Below are 17,637 nucleotides of genomic sequence, written 5' to 3'. Positions count from 1 at the left end.
TTGTAGTTTCGTAAACTAGCAATCGTTTAAATGAAAACAAAATGTGAATTTCTAACGGTGTTAACATGATGTTTGTTTATTGTTTGTAGATTTACAATTCACTGTTTCACTGTTCTTGATTCTAACACAATTTAACAGTCATGGAATTGTTCAGATAAATTACTTGCTAGGAAACTCATTTATTTATTCATTCTTTTGTTTATCAATTTACAACTACGGTTTCTGTAGGTATTTATTCAAGTAATACATTATAAAACGTTTTGCATTGATCTAAATGTTGGCCCATTTTGAGAGAAATATTGTTGGAAAGTGAGGTTAAATTCATACTCCCGTGGACTCGAAAAACGGAAGCGGGGTCTAATTATTTTCTTACACGTTTAACAATTCTCTTGCGCCTTACATCTTTACCTTCCGAGACCGTGTTCTCGACGGTGCCGCTCAAAGCGTAGCGTTTCCGAGGAGACCAGCTGATTTTGATTGTGTTGAATATGTGTTTATTTTTGTTTGATTGTATGTGATGTGATTTGATCTCATGTAAATTCTTTGTTGTTTAAGATTGTTGATAGAGTGTGGCATAATTAATTTCAGTAATTTTAATACTCATTAAGTCATTGTTATCAATTCGCGATACAATTTGAACTTAATTGAAATAAAAGGGCACAACTTCGAGTGGCGAAAGCGGAACACACGGTTTCTAGTTAAGGTTTGCGGTTTTGGCGTTGCATAAACAGATGTTCGTTTGTAAGATTTCAATTCAAGGCTTTTGGTTTTGAAATTTATAAGTTAAATTGTAAAATATTGTTAGATAATTTTGTTTTTTTCTTATCACGGATTCATAAACTACAAGTGCAGGGATATGTTTTTATCAAATTTAAACATTTATTCGGCAAAAAATTGTGACGTCATTAATTTAAGGGATAAATTGATTAACGATTTACCGTGGTTGCAATAACCTTAGAACGGCTGCAAGATTTCGAAGGATTTGGTTTTGAGTTTCAATGTTAAATTTGAAAATGTTCTTGTAAAATTTTCATTTTTTTTTTCCAAAAATCTGGATGTTTCGAGTAAAAACTCAACACGGATTCATAAACCACACATATTTGATTTGTAAATTTTTGAGATGACGTCAAACGGCAGACAGACAGACAAAGAGACGGAAACGAGAAGCCTATTTTTACAGGGTCATAAAACGCCGTGAAAATATGAAAGTAGCTAGTCGCCCGAAGAACTCGATACAATACTTCATTAGCTTACGCTCGAGAAGTAAAAAATTGTGATCCATGGGTCAAGTGAACCAGCGACCCTCGCGTTAATAAATCCACATTTTTACCCCAAGACCACATCACACGTCACTGCTCATATACTGGTATACAATGTGATAATGTAATTTGGATTTATAATTTTATAAAATTTGACGACAATTCTTGTAATTTCAAAGGTTATGTTTGTAAGAAATTATGTTATTATATAAAGTTCTATCATACTTGCTATGCCTGCGCATAATAAAAATCAAGAGAGACGACGGACAGACGGCAGACAGACAGACAGACAGACAGAAACGGGAAACGTATTGTTTTATGCTCTAGGGGTCTTCTAGAAAACATGAAAGTAGTCATTTGTCAAATGGATCCTACTATATACAATACTTTCCAAGTTTACGCTCGGAAGTAACAATGTGTAAAACGTAGTTTTACCATAATTTATCAAAACTCTAACTTTAATTGTAAAATAGAGTTGTAATTTTAATTCTTAAGTGTACTCATCATGGAAATAACACAAAAAAAGATTGGTCGAATTACCAATTAGTGTGTAGCGATGATAACATTGAAGACAAAAGAAAATTTTACTAATTTTTCCACGTCTTGTCGCTATTCCTCAAACTGATATAGTTATATCTAGAGAGCACCTATAAATATTCTTTACGATGTATTAGCCTAAATGATACCAGGAATAGTCAAGAAATCTTATAAGAACCAATTCAGCGAGTTGGCGGCGTAATTGCTTAATATATCATCGTTTGAAGCAAGAAGAATATCAAATCTATTTTGAATACAAATTCTGCATAGCGAAAAATTCAATTCCGCATACACTTTCTGGTGAATAACAAAATTTCACAAAGTATTACCGAATAAATTTCCCACAATTTCCTCATGAAATGGCAAAACAGTGCAACCCAAACCCTTCCAGTCAGACGCTCCTATTCTCCGAAAACATTAAAAACCCAATCTAACATTTTTAAACAACAATAACCGTTTACATTTCAGCTTTGTGCTGACGTATGAAATTTACCGATTTCGTCTATAACGTCGGAACTTTTCCCGTTTCAGAAACCAATAACCTCCATCCGCGTTGCAATTCTAGATGCAGCTCATGTTACAATTTAAACTTGGGTTGACACTTTCCGGCACACCATTTACACACATAGTTCATTTACGAGGAACAAAGCCCAACCAAGTGTGTTCGCCAGATCCTTATTGCGCTGTAAGTTATACTCAGAATGGATGCATTTTATGCACGGAGGAAAGCGCAACCTGCCATTATAACCGGCAATGGAATCTTGGCAGCTCTCGCCAGAAATGCTGAATCCATCGAATATTCTACGATCAATGCTGTAATATGCAGACCTGTATGTCATAAGCGCCATAGTTGGTAATGGCACGTATGCAATTATTCCGTTATAAATTAACCATTGGTGCTGGTAACAGACGGGAATTAGATTATCATAATTGTCACAGTGATGAATTAGACGGATTTTTAATCAAAATGCAATGGAGTTTTTCTGAACCTTAATTTTCGCTACTTTTTTTTATTTCCGGAACGTGAGCTAAGGAATATTGTAATAAAGTCCACTTGATGAATGGCTAATATCGTGTTTTGTCGACATTTTGTAGCTCCTAAAATATGAAAGGGTGGATTTCCCGTTTCCGTCTATCCGTCGTCTGCTTGTCGCCTCTTGGCGGTTATGTTAGACAAGTAATTTCCGAATTGTGAAATTTTAGACTTATTTTAAATCATTGTCCAAATAACAACGACTGACTACGTACAAGCTCCACATTTTAGTCACGTTTAATCAGATCATAAAGGAGAAAATATTAAACTTTCCATTCCGCTTTGACTTGACAGCGTACAAAACCCGCAAGCAATAAGTTGTCAATTGTCCAAAAACATACCGATTTCTGAAGAAGTTGATACATATATGGAAGTTGCACAAGTTGCCTTTATACGTGTTAAAATTTGATTTTTATTTATTAAAATTTCGTGATAAATATAATTATTTCTTGAATTTCCATAATTTTAAAATTGTTTTTTTCGCTCTTTATCTCCTCATATTACATTGTTTCAAAAACTGTATAAAGTTTTGTCATAGTTTTTTAACTGTAATATAACCAAACAATACTGATTCTAACAGTGTAACATTTACTGTATAAGTGTTTTTAAATTTTTACCAAAACAATTTTTTTCGTTACTTGCACACAAATGAAATTTTTGAAATTTTCTATATGCGAAGTTTTTTTTTTAAATCAATCAGCGGCAAAGTCCTAGAATAAAAAAGTATTTGACAACGATATTCGTTTTCGAGGTGGAAGCTGTAGCACCCCCACCTCATTCACCCCACCCCGCCACCCTAGAATAAGGTGTGGAGAAAGTAAGCGCGACGGGGTGGGGTGAATAGGGTGGGGGTGCTACAACTTGTATATAAGGGCGAAACGAATCCACGACGCTTAGTCTTAATGTTGACGTCAGAGCGGTAACATACCAGACACTTTCATCACCACAAGACTGTAAGTATACTTTTTATTTATTTATATAAATTGTTTCTAATTCTTGTTTTTTTTTCAGATATTTCCAAGCCATGGCTCTACAAAGAAGCTCATCACCAACCCGCACTGTGGAGACTTTCCCAGAAGAGGACCTCGATTCCACCTGCAGGGAATACAGGAATTTCGTCAAAAAATTCGAGAAGCCCGAGGATGTGACGAAAATAATGACCGTCAGAGGAGTTGGAAGGAGGCACCTCCCAGGAATTATTTCTGGGAATTTGAGGCTCAGACAGACACTCGGGAGACATCGACCACAGGAGTGACCTGTTGTACGTTACATTTGTTTTGACTAGATATTTGATGTATTCATTTTGTTTGTAAATATATTTTGTAATTTTGTTTTATAAATTTTATGTTATTATGTATATATTATTATAACGTTATAAATAAAATTATTGAACCACCATTATGTGTCATTTTTCTTAATTCTCTTACTCAATGACGAAATTCTTTGAAATTGTTTAGGCCGAATATATGGCGCACCGGAAGTCGAAGACTCTAACAAAATCATTGTGTTAGGAAAAACATTATATACCGAGTCTACAATCACTAAAACATTAACAGGGTCTTTAAAACTCACAACAATTTAACAATAAATCGAAAAAATAGTCAGTAACAAACTTGGCAAATCAAATCACAAATACCAGAAAATATAAAATCTATATAAATTTAATAATTCAACGAATGGCCTAAAATAGTACAACAGAGAACAAATTTTGGCGGTAACATTGCTTGAAACAATTTAAATTGATTGAGTGATGCGTCACTACGCAGGCACTCCCACGCATCTCAACCTTGCCTGCATAAGAGCCATCTCTTCCACCTTAAGGGTTGCACTGCCTAGGTCCCCTTCTGGTCTCACAGGACTGCACTGTTTAGGTCCCCTGCACCGCATCGGCATTCAGGGTTGCACTATTGGAGGTACCCTGTGCCGCATGGCCGAAGGCTTCACTAGTGTTGTATTATTGGAAGTCCGCTATACCGCATCCCCGACGTTTTCACTAGGATTGTACTGTTGGAGATCCCCTGTATTATATATACCGCTACCACCATCGTTGACGAGGTTACCGCTTTTTTCGGGAACCGACGGCCTACTCTATTACTTGTACTATTATTAACTATTAAACAATAAAAACACAATGTAATAAATGACCACTTATTAAAAAACCAATAATTGGTATCTACGAGTACTATAAATAATGCATTGGGACGAAACGCATGAGTGTAAGAGAGAAGAAGACCGTCATCAACCTACAAAAAACCAAGAAGAAATCAGATGCTATGGATGCCAATGGCCCGCGTCTTCCACCGAAATTGCTCTAACTGCAATTCAAAGGCACAACAGGCAAATTTGCAACAGAGTCGCAAGTGGGAATTTGTGTCGCGCATTAAAAGCCCGCAGACACAAAACATACCAACAAGTTATTACCGATTTCACTGAGGACGTCCGCTTCGTCCTCGATCTCAATCAGAGGAACTTCGCCTTCGCTGACGACCCCGGCATCAAATACCCATTTTTTCAGGAGGAACCCGCGGACAATGAGCTACAAGAATTCCTATGAGATGTGCAGGTACAGCCACGCATCGTACCGATGGAAACCGATGACGTCCGGAACCTTCTCCACACCATCACCAACCCGAGTTTTTTCCGCGATAGAATACATGTGGCCTGACGCCTGCTCTGCCATTGGAAATGAGAAATTCGCCGAAATCCCACATATAACGTTCTTATCTTTACACCTTCGAATAGAAGAAGAGAAGTCCCGGCTTAATGGGCGGGAAAAGAGTACGAAACCCTTTGTGCTCAGGACAGATAGCAGCTACGCACTAGGAGCAGCTTCACTCCAGAGGGAGGGTAGGTCCCACAAGTTATGAAGTTATTGATTCCCAGCACTACTATAGTTCTCAACTGACTCCTTTCCACGAGAACCCTCAACCGGGGCCACAACTGGTGGCCCCGATACGATAACGAGGCTGCCCCAAGAAAAAGGTGCAGGGCCATTAATCGAGACGCTTAAAATTGTCCTGAGAAGGAGACTGTAGCGGAGATTTTCATGCGCTCCGTCAGTACCCAAGCCACCATCGCCCTATTGGTGCTTTACTACGCAGGCACCCCCACGCATCTCATTGTGCACCATCTCCTCCACCTTAAGGTATGCACTGTCTAGGTCCGCTGCTAGTCATCACAGGGTTGAAGCGCACTTAATTATCCACCATCTTCTCCACCTTAAGGGGTGCACTGTTTAGGTCCTCCGCACAGCATCGGCATTCAGGGTTGCACTGATGAAAATCCGCGGTGCCGCATCACCGATGTCTGCACAAAGATTGTACTACTAAGCAGTCCCCTGTGCCGCATCGTTGACGTCTTCACCAGGGTTGTACCACTAGGCAGTCCGCTGTGCCGTCTTCACCAGGATTGTACTGTTGGAGATCCCCTGTGCCATAGGTATGTTAGACAAGTAATTTCCGAATTGTGAAATTTGTGACTTATTTTAAATCATTGCCCAAATAACAACGATTGACTACGTACAGTCTCCACATTTTAGTGACGTTTAATCAGTTTAGTTCTTGAATTTCCATATTTTTAAAATTGCTTTTTTCGTTCTTTATCGCATCATATTTCAAAAACTGTACAAAGTTTTGTCACAGTTTTTTAACTGTAATACAACTAAACAATACTGATTCTAACAGTGTAACATTTACTGTACAAGTGTTTTATAAGTTTTTACCAAAACAATTTTTTCGTCACTTGCACAAAAATGAAATTTTTGAAATTTTCTATAGGCGAAGTTTCTTTTTTTAATCAATCAGCGACAAAATTATAGCATTTGACAACGATATTTGTTTTTGAGGTGGAAGCTGTAGCACCACCACCTTATTCACCCCACCCCGCCACCTTAGAATAAGGTGTGGCGCAAGCAAGCGCGACGGGGTGGGGTGAACAGGGTGGGGGTGCTACAACTTGTATATAAGGGCGAAACGAATCCACGACGCTTAGTCTTAATGTTGACGTCAGAGCGGTAACACACCAGACACTTTCATCACCACAAGACTGTAAGTATACTTTTTATTTATTTATATAAATTGTTTCTAATTCTTGTTTTTTTTTCAGATATTTCCAAGCCATGGCTCTACAAAGAAGCTCATCACCAACCCGCACTGTGGAGACTTTCCCAGAAGAGGACTTCGATTCCACCTGCAGGGAATACAGGAATTTCGTCAAAAAATCGAGAGGCCCGAGGATGTGACGAAAATAATGACCGTCAGAGGAATTGGAAGGAGGCACCTCCCAGGAATTATTTCTGGGAATTTGAGGCTCAGACAGACACTCGGGAGACATCGGCCACAGGAGTGACCTGTTGTACGTTACATTTGTTTTGACTAGATATTTGATGTATTCATTTTGTTTGTAAATATATATTGTTATTTTGTTTTATAAATTTTATATTATTATGTATATATTATTATAACGTTATAAATTAAATTATTTAACTACCATTATGTGTCATTTTCCTCAATTCTCTTACTTACAGTTGTCATAAATATTAAAACTTGAAAGATAATGTGGTGTCCCAATTTGAATTAAAATTTCGCGCTGAGAATGAAAAACAACTTCGCGAAACCGCATTTGAATAATTTGAATGTGAGAGATAACTTAAAAGAATGTTCGTCAGTAATAGAGACAACCGCGCATTTTCAAAGGCATGTCACCCTTTTTCGAAATTACAGGTAAAAAATTGGAAGGTCACTCGATCGACTCACGTCCCTTTTGGGCGGTCGCGTCACTTCGGTTGCAGCAGTGCACGGGTAAACACAAGGTGAAAACTAAGGGTACCTTAAATTTATTTTGTAGTTTCGTAAACTAGCAATCGTTTAAATGAAAACAAAATGTGAATTTCTAACGGTGTTAACACGATTTTTGTTTATTGTTTGTAGATTCACAATTCATATTAGATTTGTCACTGTTCTTGATTCTAACACAATTTAACAGTCATGAAATTGTTCAGATAAATTACTTGCTAGGAAATTCATTTATTTATTCATTCTTTTGTTTATCAATTTACAACTACCGTTTCTGGATGTATATATTCAAGTATTACATTATAACACGTTTTGAATTGATGTAAACGTTGGCCCATTTTGAGAAAAAGGACGTTGGAAAGTGAGGTTAAATTCATACTCTCGTGGACTGGAAAAACGGAAGCCGGGTCTAATTATTTTCTTACATCTTTACCTTCCGAGACCGTGTTTTCGACGGTGCCGCTCAAAGCGTAGCGTTTCCGAGACCAGCTGATTTTGATTGTGTTGAATATCTGTTTATTTTTGTTTGATTGTATTATGTGATGCGATTTAATCTTATGTAAATTCTTTGTTGTTTAAGATTGTTGTTAGAGTGTGGGATAATTAATGTAAGTAATTTTACTACTCATGCAGTCATTATTATCAATTCGAGATAGAATTCGAACTTAATTGAAATAAAAGGGCACAAGTTCGAGTGGCGAAAGCGGAACACACGGTTTCTAGTTAAGGTTTGCGGTTTTGGCGTTGCATAAACAGATGTTCAAATTAAGCTTCAGAAGAGACTCGCGTCCGTGTCAAACGCGTAACTTATTCCAATTGCTGGGGAGGGAGTTTTGCGAAGACCGAGTAGAGAGTATAATTACGCGACAGGTTTCTTGGGCATAGAAATGTGGAGTGTGTGTTGTATCTGTCTATAGAGTAAAATTACCGAGGAAGGGTAGGAGCAACAGACTACGACGAGGAACTTAAATCCCGCTCACGTTACAACGTTCAGTAATTTCTCGACTGCCATAATATTTAAACTTGCCGCCACATATTCGTAATAACTTGTGTATTTGGATCCAGCTATTTTAATTCAGATTTCTCTTTCTTACCACTATACATTAAATTAAATACAGATAATCAGCAGCTGTGTAAGAAACTAAATAACACCCTATATATTTTTGTCGCCTTATATTATTTTGTGATTGTCTCCAACATCCAACTTTTTTATTATGACATTCTATGTATTGTTTAGTCAATCTTCTAGTTTGTTTTTCTGAATGCATCACACCGCCACTGCCTTTAGTTCGAAAGCGAAAATACACTCAGTTAACTTGTTTATCATTGGTCTAGGGTCTGCATTGCACTTCTCCACCCATGAAAACAAACGGATTAACAACTGTTCGAAAACTATGAACGCATTGATAAAAGTGCAAGGTTATGCCAAAATTTCTAGTGAGTTTTCCCACATGAAAGTATTCTGTTCAACATTTCAGCAAAGACATGTATGTCGGTTCCGAAACGTACAGCGTAATACAAATAATAAAAACTTTACAAATTCAGTGCATTCCACAAAAATTTTAGTTTTCTCTTTACATTCATTCTGGGAAAATCATATTATCCTTCTGAATTTTTATTCACCCCTACGGTTTTCTTTTCTTTCGACAGTGGACTGACGTTTGAAAGGATTCACGGTTAAGGGCACCGCTTCTTGGGTGCTTTGAAACATAGGTTGTCGAATGCTAAAATTGGTGCTCAGACAGCTTTCACAACGCATGTTTAAAAAATTATTAAATGAAGCAATTTGTAGTAAGTTACTAAATCAAAAACGGTAAAACGATTTTCTGAAAGTTTGGGAGCGCACTACTGTGATTATTAGTATTATATTGTATCTACCTAAATTGATATACGAGGTAAGCGCCAAATATTCTCGGCCTGATATATTTGCGATTGCTCGTCGGGAAATTTGTACAACTCATAAAAGACTAGAGGGTCCCCGCAGTATGTGTGTAAAATTTCAAGCCCCACTGCCCATTAGTTTTGATACATTTGAGGAGTAACATTTGAAAAATTATGGACTCATCATGCCTGTTTAAAATTGAAAATCGAACGGCAATAAAATTCTTATCAAAAGATGGAATTGCTCTAAAGGGTATTAAGGACAGGATGGTTTTTGTGTTTGCTGAAGCTTGTCCTTCACATTTTACTAAAAAAAATGATCACAGTTATTTCGTATGGGGTAAGAAACCCTTGAAGACGAACCAATCTTCCAAAAAAATCATGGCCACAATTTTTTGGGACTGTAAAGGCATGTTGTTGATTAATTTTAAAGGATGAAATACCACTGTCAACGCTACATATTATGCTTACTTACTGCATAAATTAGGAGACCGTATTTGGGAAAAAAGGCCGAGAAAATTAACAAGAGGCGTTCGATTGCTTCATGAAAATGCGCTCGTTCATACCGCATGTCTTTCTCAAGCTGCTATAGGGGCCTGTGACTTCGAGTAACTTGATCATCCACCCTACAGTACTGACTTAGCTTCGAACGATTATTAACTGTTCTCTAAGATAAAAAACGACTTGCAGGGAAAACGTTTTGGACGGATAAAGAGGTGCAAACGGCAGTACTACATCATTTTAGTGATAAAGATTCAAATAATTTTTTTAAACGCATAGAGCTGTTAGTTGAACGTAGTTTTGAATGTATTGAAGTTAACAGAGATTATGTTGAAATATAAATATTTAATTTTTTTCCATCAGGTCTCTTTCTTTGTTAGGCCGAGAATATTTGGCGCTTACCTCGTATGTGTCCCTGTTATAAAGTCCATCACAAAACAGCATATTTCTTTACCTGTGGTTTAAGCATCCATCTTTGTTTATAATTTAACTTATAGAGGTTATCTAAAATAAAATAAAACAATAAAATTCGTAGTAAAGGGAATTTCTGTGTAAATAATCTGACATATGCTTTTTTAAATACGTGTTATTGCAAATTTCCAACGAGTTATTTATTCATATCGATAAATAAACAAACAAATTCAAAGTCTAGTCAATAGTCTGGAAAGCGAATTACGTAGTACCTACTCGTATTGTTTTATAAAATGTCAAGTTGAATATAACCGCTATTGCCGGAAAAGTGACTTTTCAATTTCAGCTAAATATTCCAAAAAATGTCCAACCTCGAAGATTTAATAAGAATGTGTGAAGTTTATAGAATTTAATAACATCTCATAAAAATGTAAATAAGCAGGTACACGGCATTTTATTAAACCACGCGGAACACTTTTAAAAAGTATGAAGGTTCCGCGAGTCGGAGTTGGAATTTAAAATTAAATTATTTGTTTTCCCTCTGTCTCTGAGCTTGAGTAATCCCAGCACTATTTTTTTATTTGCCTTGTTGTGAGACTCCGAGCTTTTTCAAACCGACGTGTCACGCGAGCGCAGCCCCAAGTTCCTTTTAACTTGAATAATAAACTTTTAATTGCACCCTTAATCCAAGCCGGATCTGTTATTAGTTCCGTCATTTAATAAAGTTGGCAGGATTGATCTTCCCGAGGCAACTTCACCGTGTTAGTGACGGAACAAAGGAGCACAACTGTATGATTTCACGAGAAGCTCGTCTCGTAAATAATCCACGTCGTGCGTTATTTATTATGATCTGTTATATCTATATTTTTTTCATGACAGGTTACGTGTCGTAAATTAGGATTGCGTTGTGACGCTCGAGCCATCTATTTTCGATTCCTCGGCGTCGCGACGCAATGTAAATGGCGAAATTTACTAAATAGATTTAGCTACTGTCACAAGTGCTGTTTTGGTAAAATTGAAATCAAATCTCATATTTTCTCCCCTATTTTTTAAACAGGCGTATGATGTAGACGTGGTTAGGTCTCAACGTTTTGTTGGGGAGTACTGAAAAAAAATTCTGACGCAAAATAAGAGAACTATAAATGATATTAAAAACTGTGAGAAATATGGTGTCAGTTTAGACACAAGTATCTAATAAATGAGAAGGAAAAATTTAATCACCCTGTATAAATAATTTAGAACCCTGCTCAGTTTCATACATAACTAAAAAGTTCTGTTCAAAACTCGAAATCTACATTTTTAAAAATGGCGTATTTTTGAACTTGATGAAATAACTTTGTGACTGATGCCATTTTTCGTTATTTTTATAAAGAATTTAAATCTGTAAAAATATACAGGGTGATCTTTTGTTTTTAAAAAGACAAGCTTGATGTGTAAACAGAATTGCGCTAAAAAAATTCATAAATTTTAACTAGTAAAAATGATGTAAATATTCCACAATAAAAAGTTCAATTTTACGTTAACTTAACATGACACATTTAAGTCTCGATAGTATTGTTCATTAATTTATTTACTTTTTATTTCGATTTTTTTGTAGCCGATCCAAATAAACTAGAACTAAAACTGCACTCTCTTAAATTCTAAGGTGGTTGTTATCAATTATTATTATCAGTTTGTTTCAGGTACAAGTCCTGGCAGTCATGTGTAAAACAATTTCGCTGTTTTTATTGTCTTTTTGATTACTCTTATTGCTTCATTTTTCAGTTAGACAGAAGCCATTATTTTATTTCCATCTTCCTCTGTGTCTGCTCCATCCCATTTTTTTTTTTCCACAATAGCGGTATTCAATTCCACCTCTGCAGTCATTTCTTATTCTCCATTATCCATTTTCTTTGTTTTTTACATATTTTAAAGTGTAAAGAATATAACTTTGGGCATATTTGGTTGGCTTTTTCAATACCACTTCTCCGCAAGAAATAAAGATGACAATTTTGGGAGTTTGATCGTCAATTTACCCCTTTGTTAAGACTGAGGTTGTTTCTGTAGTCGGAACTACTTGGTGTTTTTTGGTCATTGTCTGTTACAAATAAAAGTTACCAAATCGTTAGAATTCACGACGTCGAATTCGTTTAAGAACACTACATATTATCACACAACGTTAAAATATGTTATCTTTACGTCTACTAATAGTGGTGCTAAGATCTTTTTTTACTGTAAATGCCTTTTTTGTGCAATGAGTCGTTTATCGCACACGCTCTAAATGCAACGAAACTTGTATTAAAAATTACTTCCTCAGAGTCAAAACAAATAATTTGGTAATTAGTTTTTAAACAATATTTTATCCTTGTTATAAGTTAACATGAACATATTCTACGAGATTACGTATTCTAAAAACGTGTTATAAGAACTTTGACATGTTCCTCGACGTTTCATGTCCCCTAGAATATGAAAAAAATAGGTCCCCTGTTTCTGTCTGTCTGCTATTTGTCTGTAGTCAGTTATAATAATCGCCAAATATATTGGACATAATCTTTTGAAATTTTGTACGCATGTTAAGAATATGGTGTAGACGGTAAAACGCAACCCAAAATTTGCTTTATTGATTATTTAGTTCTTCCTCTACTTTAGATACATAATACGAAGTTCAACAAGCGGGTTTCGTGGACTAGGTAATAGATTACTGTCAATTTCCAATTATTTTTTTATTGAACATATCAAGAACGCTTGGACCCATTTTCTCAAAAATGTAAAAATACACTAATGTCGCGCCGACTATATTTAAAAATAATAAAATAATAATTTTCATAATAACAACATACTCAAAGTAACATTCGGACGGTTGTACTTCATTGTACCGTAATTAATTAATTAGTCTTCTCCTCTATTTTGAGGAAACAAAATCAATCAAATTTAATTTTTTTTCCTTTTAACAAAAATGCACACCCTGATCTTCCGTAGTCGGACTCGGAGTTTTTGAACGCAAGTCGAACGTTCTACCACTACGCCATAACCCCGTTGAAATTATAATAATAATAATAAACAAAATTAAGGTGGATTTATCGACCACAAGTACATAAATATAAATAAGTTATGTTATAAAATTTAAATGGCACTTACGATGTAAAAATGGACGTGACGTTATTAAATTGTTGATGGAGATGATCAAACAAATTTTGGGTAGCGTTTTACCGTCTACGCGATATTCTTAACATACGCACAAAATTTAAAAAGAATCTGTCCAATATATTCGGCGATTATTTATCTATATGATAACATACAGATGACAGACCACAAACAAACGGCAGACAGACGGAAATAGGCGACCTAATTCTTCATACTCTAGGGGACATGAAACGTCGAGGAAACATATCAAGAGAATACGTAATCTAATAGAATACGAGAATGTTCATGTTCATTTATAATTGAATTTAATTGATTCTAAGGACTTAGTAATTTTTAATACAAGTTAAAAATGCTACTGTTATATAAAAATCGTATCCAAATCAACGCGACACCACAGAAAATTGAATTTTTATTATGAGAAACGAGTTAACATGTTTCAGTACCCATTGGTACCATCATTAGATATATAAATAAGTGACAGATAAATTAAAACATCGAAATTTGCGTAATTATTAAAAGAAATTTCGAGTTGAGAGTTGCTACAAACAACTAACTCTCAACGTCGTACTAAGAAAATCGGAAGTTGTTGGTAGCAACTCCCAATTCAAAATTTCTTTTAATGATAAAATATAAGTTCTATGTTTTCTTCGAGTAAGTGTTTTAATACGAATGTATTTGTAATCTAATATATTAGATTAATGGGTGCCGAAATATGTCAACCCGTTTTCATCAAAAATTCAATTTTTTGTCTTGCTTTGTCTATCATTTTTATACTTAGAATACCCAAAATAACCAGTTTAAAAAAAAATCGGATTTACCAGAAGAGCAGTAAAAATACAATCAAAGACGACTGGGTTTTTGAGGATTTATTTTTGATAGAATGTTTGCCTTCTCAGATTACCGTCAATTTGAAAATGCAACTATCATAGACAAACTGTCAAAATAGCTATTGTTAGTATTAGAATTATCTGAAGCTTTGACTACCTACGTAAAAACTAAGTCTGTTAAAGAACGTAGTGACCGGAATTTTTACTTGTTCTTTTTTTTTTTCGAAAATGAAGGCGGTTAAAGCAAACTATTTCAATCCGTTAGAACTCAGCAAGTTAACATCACTTAGCATCAATTTAGAAATATAAGAAAATTTAAGGCAAGTCCCTACCTTTTTAACCTGCGGGGTGTTAATTACATTTTCAGAATATATGTCGGTTATTAACAGACTAATTGGTAAGAAATTTACTCTGTATAACATAGCGGCCGTTTTTTTGAAAACAGTTTACAATCGTCATTCTTTTTAATGTTTTATGAAATTTTTATTATATATTTTTAAAATTCAATTATTTGTGGAAATTTCGGAACGCGGTTTTTACCACTGTTTTCAGCTTACAGATATCTATACGTTACGTGGAAACATGGACGATTCTTTTTGTTGAAAATGAGGTACAGCAAAAACAGCTCCTTCGACACAAACTTCTGTTTAGTTTATCTTATTTCTGACAAAAAAAATTGCAATGTTTCCCTGTATATAGTTCTCTGAGTTGAAAACAGTGGTGAAAACTGCGTTATGACATTTCCATAAATAATAGAGATATTGATTTTTTAAATTATGTAATGAAAAATTTCAGCAAAATGCTACACAGAAGATCACGATAAACATTTATTAAAAAATTGTTTTTGCGTCATATAGCCAAAAGTGTGTACAGGTTATATTTGAAATTTCATAACAATAGGTCTGTTGCAATAACGGAGATATTAAATTCTGAAGATATATTGAAAATCTCATGAGCTAAAGCTACGGACTCCTCTTAAGCACACTCTACAGCACCGGCGACCCAGAAAGTTCTAAATCCGCGACTAATAATGCAATTGTAGAAAATTGACAAAAAACGCTGACTTTCCAACCTAAATTTAAAATATTCCTTGATCCTATCCTCAACCTAGTATTTGGAAATTCAGAAAACGTGTCGAACAAGACTTGAAGCAATATTTTCTGAAATTATTATCACTTTTATCAAAACTAAATTCATTAGAACATCGAAATTTCCATATTTCTAGAATAGAAACTAGAATAGTTAAAACTCGCTGCTACACAACTAGAAATTTGCCAAAAAAATATTTTAATCAAATTATGAAGACTTTGCCGACATTTTAGTAAGTGTAGGGAAAACAGAGTAATTATAGAAGTCCATATTTTCCACGATCGTGTTCTTTTGTGTCAAATCTAAAGCCATCGGAATATGAATGCATTCAAATCATCTTTACCTTACCTTACCTCTTTACCTCGTAATTTTTCTTTCGAAAAAATAAGTTTTAAAGATATTTCAATTTAAATTCTTGCTTTATGTTCATGTGTTTCAGAGTGTGTAGGACAATAACGTAGAACCCTTCAGTTAATAACACAGGACAAAATACAGCAATTCCGAAGTTCTGGCAACTCAGACTCGTTCCTTTTTTGATTTTACTTCCATTAACCTTGTCTGGACGTCTATATTCTCTGTAATCTCACAAAAAACTTTAATTTACAATAACTTTTCGTAATATACACATAAAAAATATATATTCCCCTAAAATGAAAAGCTATGTGCTATGGTATCGAAAAGTCTACCCTCGCCAGGCACATGTAGTAGCACTCGCTTACCACCAGTAAGACACTAATCTAAATGATTCATTGTTTTACAAATGGGTTCCTTAATTTAAACTTGAAGATTAATCAAGGCGGCGCTATACAGAATAAGCCCGCAACTAATTCTATCGCAACGAGATGGCGGTGTTGGTAATTAGAATGGTGGGGGAGGCGTGTCACACATACGAGCTTAATTAGATGGGTATACAGCTTTTATAGCATTTATTCGCAAAGTTTTCAAACGTCAAAAGCTGTTCTCACATCGATCCGTGACATAAATATGCATGGAATACATTATTCCGTCCTTATTTATATGGATGGTAAAATTTAAACGATTAAATCTCTTCTCGACACATTTTCAAACGGATTTATTGGCGCGAAGACTGGCTGTTATTCCTCGTTATTGAATTCCTGGCAGCGGAAGATATTGTTGAGTACACATTTATTGTCTTTTTTTCTCTTCTCTCGCACAGTCTTCAGCTAGCGTGTGTCCCGCACGTCGCTGCCGAACTTTCCTTATACAAACAAATTGTTTGAAGTTTTCATCAAATAGTGCGAAGTAATTATTGTCGAGTTGAAGTTTTAATCATTCATCATTTTACTGGAGTTTCTGTCATTCACTTTGGAAGTTTCCGACGTTTTATTTCGACATGGCACTGATGCTTGCCTCCAAAAATAACGAAGGGTGGAGTGTCTACATGTGTCTACGTTATTAAATTTGAATTTTCGGCTGGATCACGAAATCTGTTTAATGTTGCAGTCGTTTGTGATATCAGATTCCGAGTTTTTTAGCTTTTAGAAGAAAAATGAAACCAAATTTATTGTACCTACGCAGAAATTTGTTTTATGCAAAACTCAATTTTTCTGTATTTTTTATGTTTACAGTGTCACCGGCGTCGGGATCGAAACAAAGGAAAATAGATTTGGCTCGGCTTTTAAAACTTCACTTGGTAATTCTGCTCCGTCATATTACGCCGTTCACATGTTTTCAGGTTAAAATTGACATGCCTAAATGACATTTACATGAAAAACGTATTAATTCTAACCTTAAAACACATTACGAGATTATGTTGCAGTCACTAAGCGGAAATAGTAACTGACGCACTGTAGTAAAAAAATTGTCACAATTTAAATTTAAAAATCGATTTTAAATGGAAAAAAAAGGATTGTTTCAGGGTGTTCAGAAATTTGGCTTGTTATACATCTGAAACTTAAAAATATTTTCAATAATCTCTAAATTCTTCTCTTTTATTTTGTCTAACAGTAATATAAGAAAAAATCATAGTTTTAATTAATTCTGAAAGAAACCAAAATTCCTATAAGCACTAAAAGAATCACGTCATCGATCGAACAAACACTCCATATAAGTGAACTGCAAAAAGGTTTTATACTTGATTGAAGGATGGAAGCAGAAAGTTAAAGATCTTTATTGCAATAACGGTTTGATTTATTCTTTTAAATCTTATCATTTATATGTAT

The 17,637-nt window shown here is 35.0% G+C and overlaps 1 protein-coding gene across 1 annotated transcript in view; it reads right to left on the bottom strand.

Moving 5' to 3' along the window:
- Positions 1-17,637, bottom strand: part of LOC135132006 (Ig-like and fibronectin type-III domain-containing protein 1) — a 313,291-nt gene that overhangs the window by 73,814 nt on the left and 221,840 nt on the right. The gene's annotated exons all lie outside the window — the stretch shown is intronic.

The sequence above is a fragment of the Zophobas morio genome, unplaced genomic scaffold (assembly GCF_036711695.1).
Source record: "Zophobas morio isolate AGI-343-1 ecotype UQ-CSIRO unplaced genomic scaffold, CSIRO_AGI_Zmor_V1 ptg000021l, whole genome shotgun sequence".
NCBI lineage: Eukaryota > Metazoa > Arthropoda > Insecta > Coleoptera > Tenebrionidae > Zophobas > Zophobas morio.
Note: the sequence above shows the minus strand (reverse complement) of the source record. Positions and strands in the feature narration are given on the sequence as shown.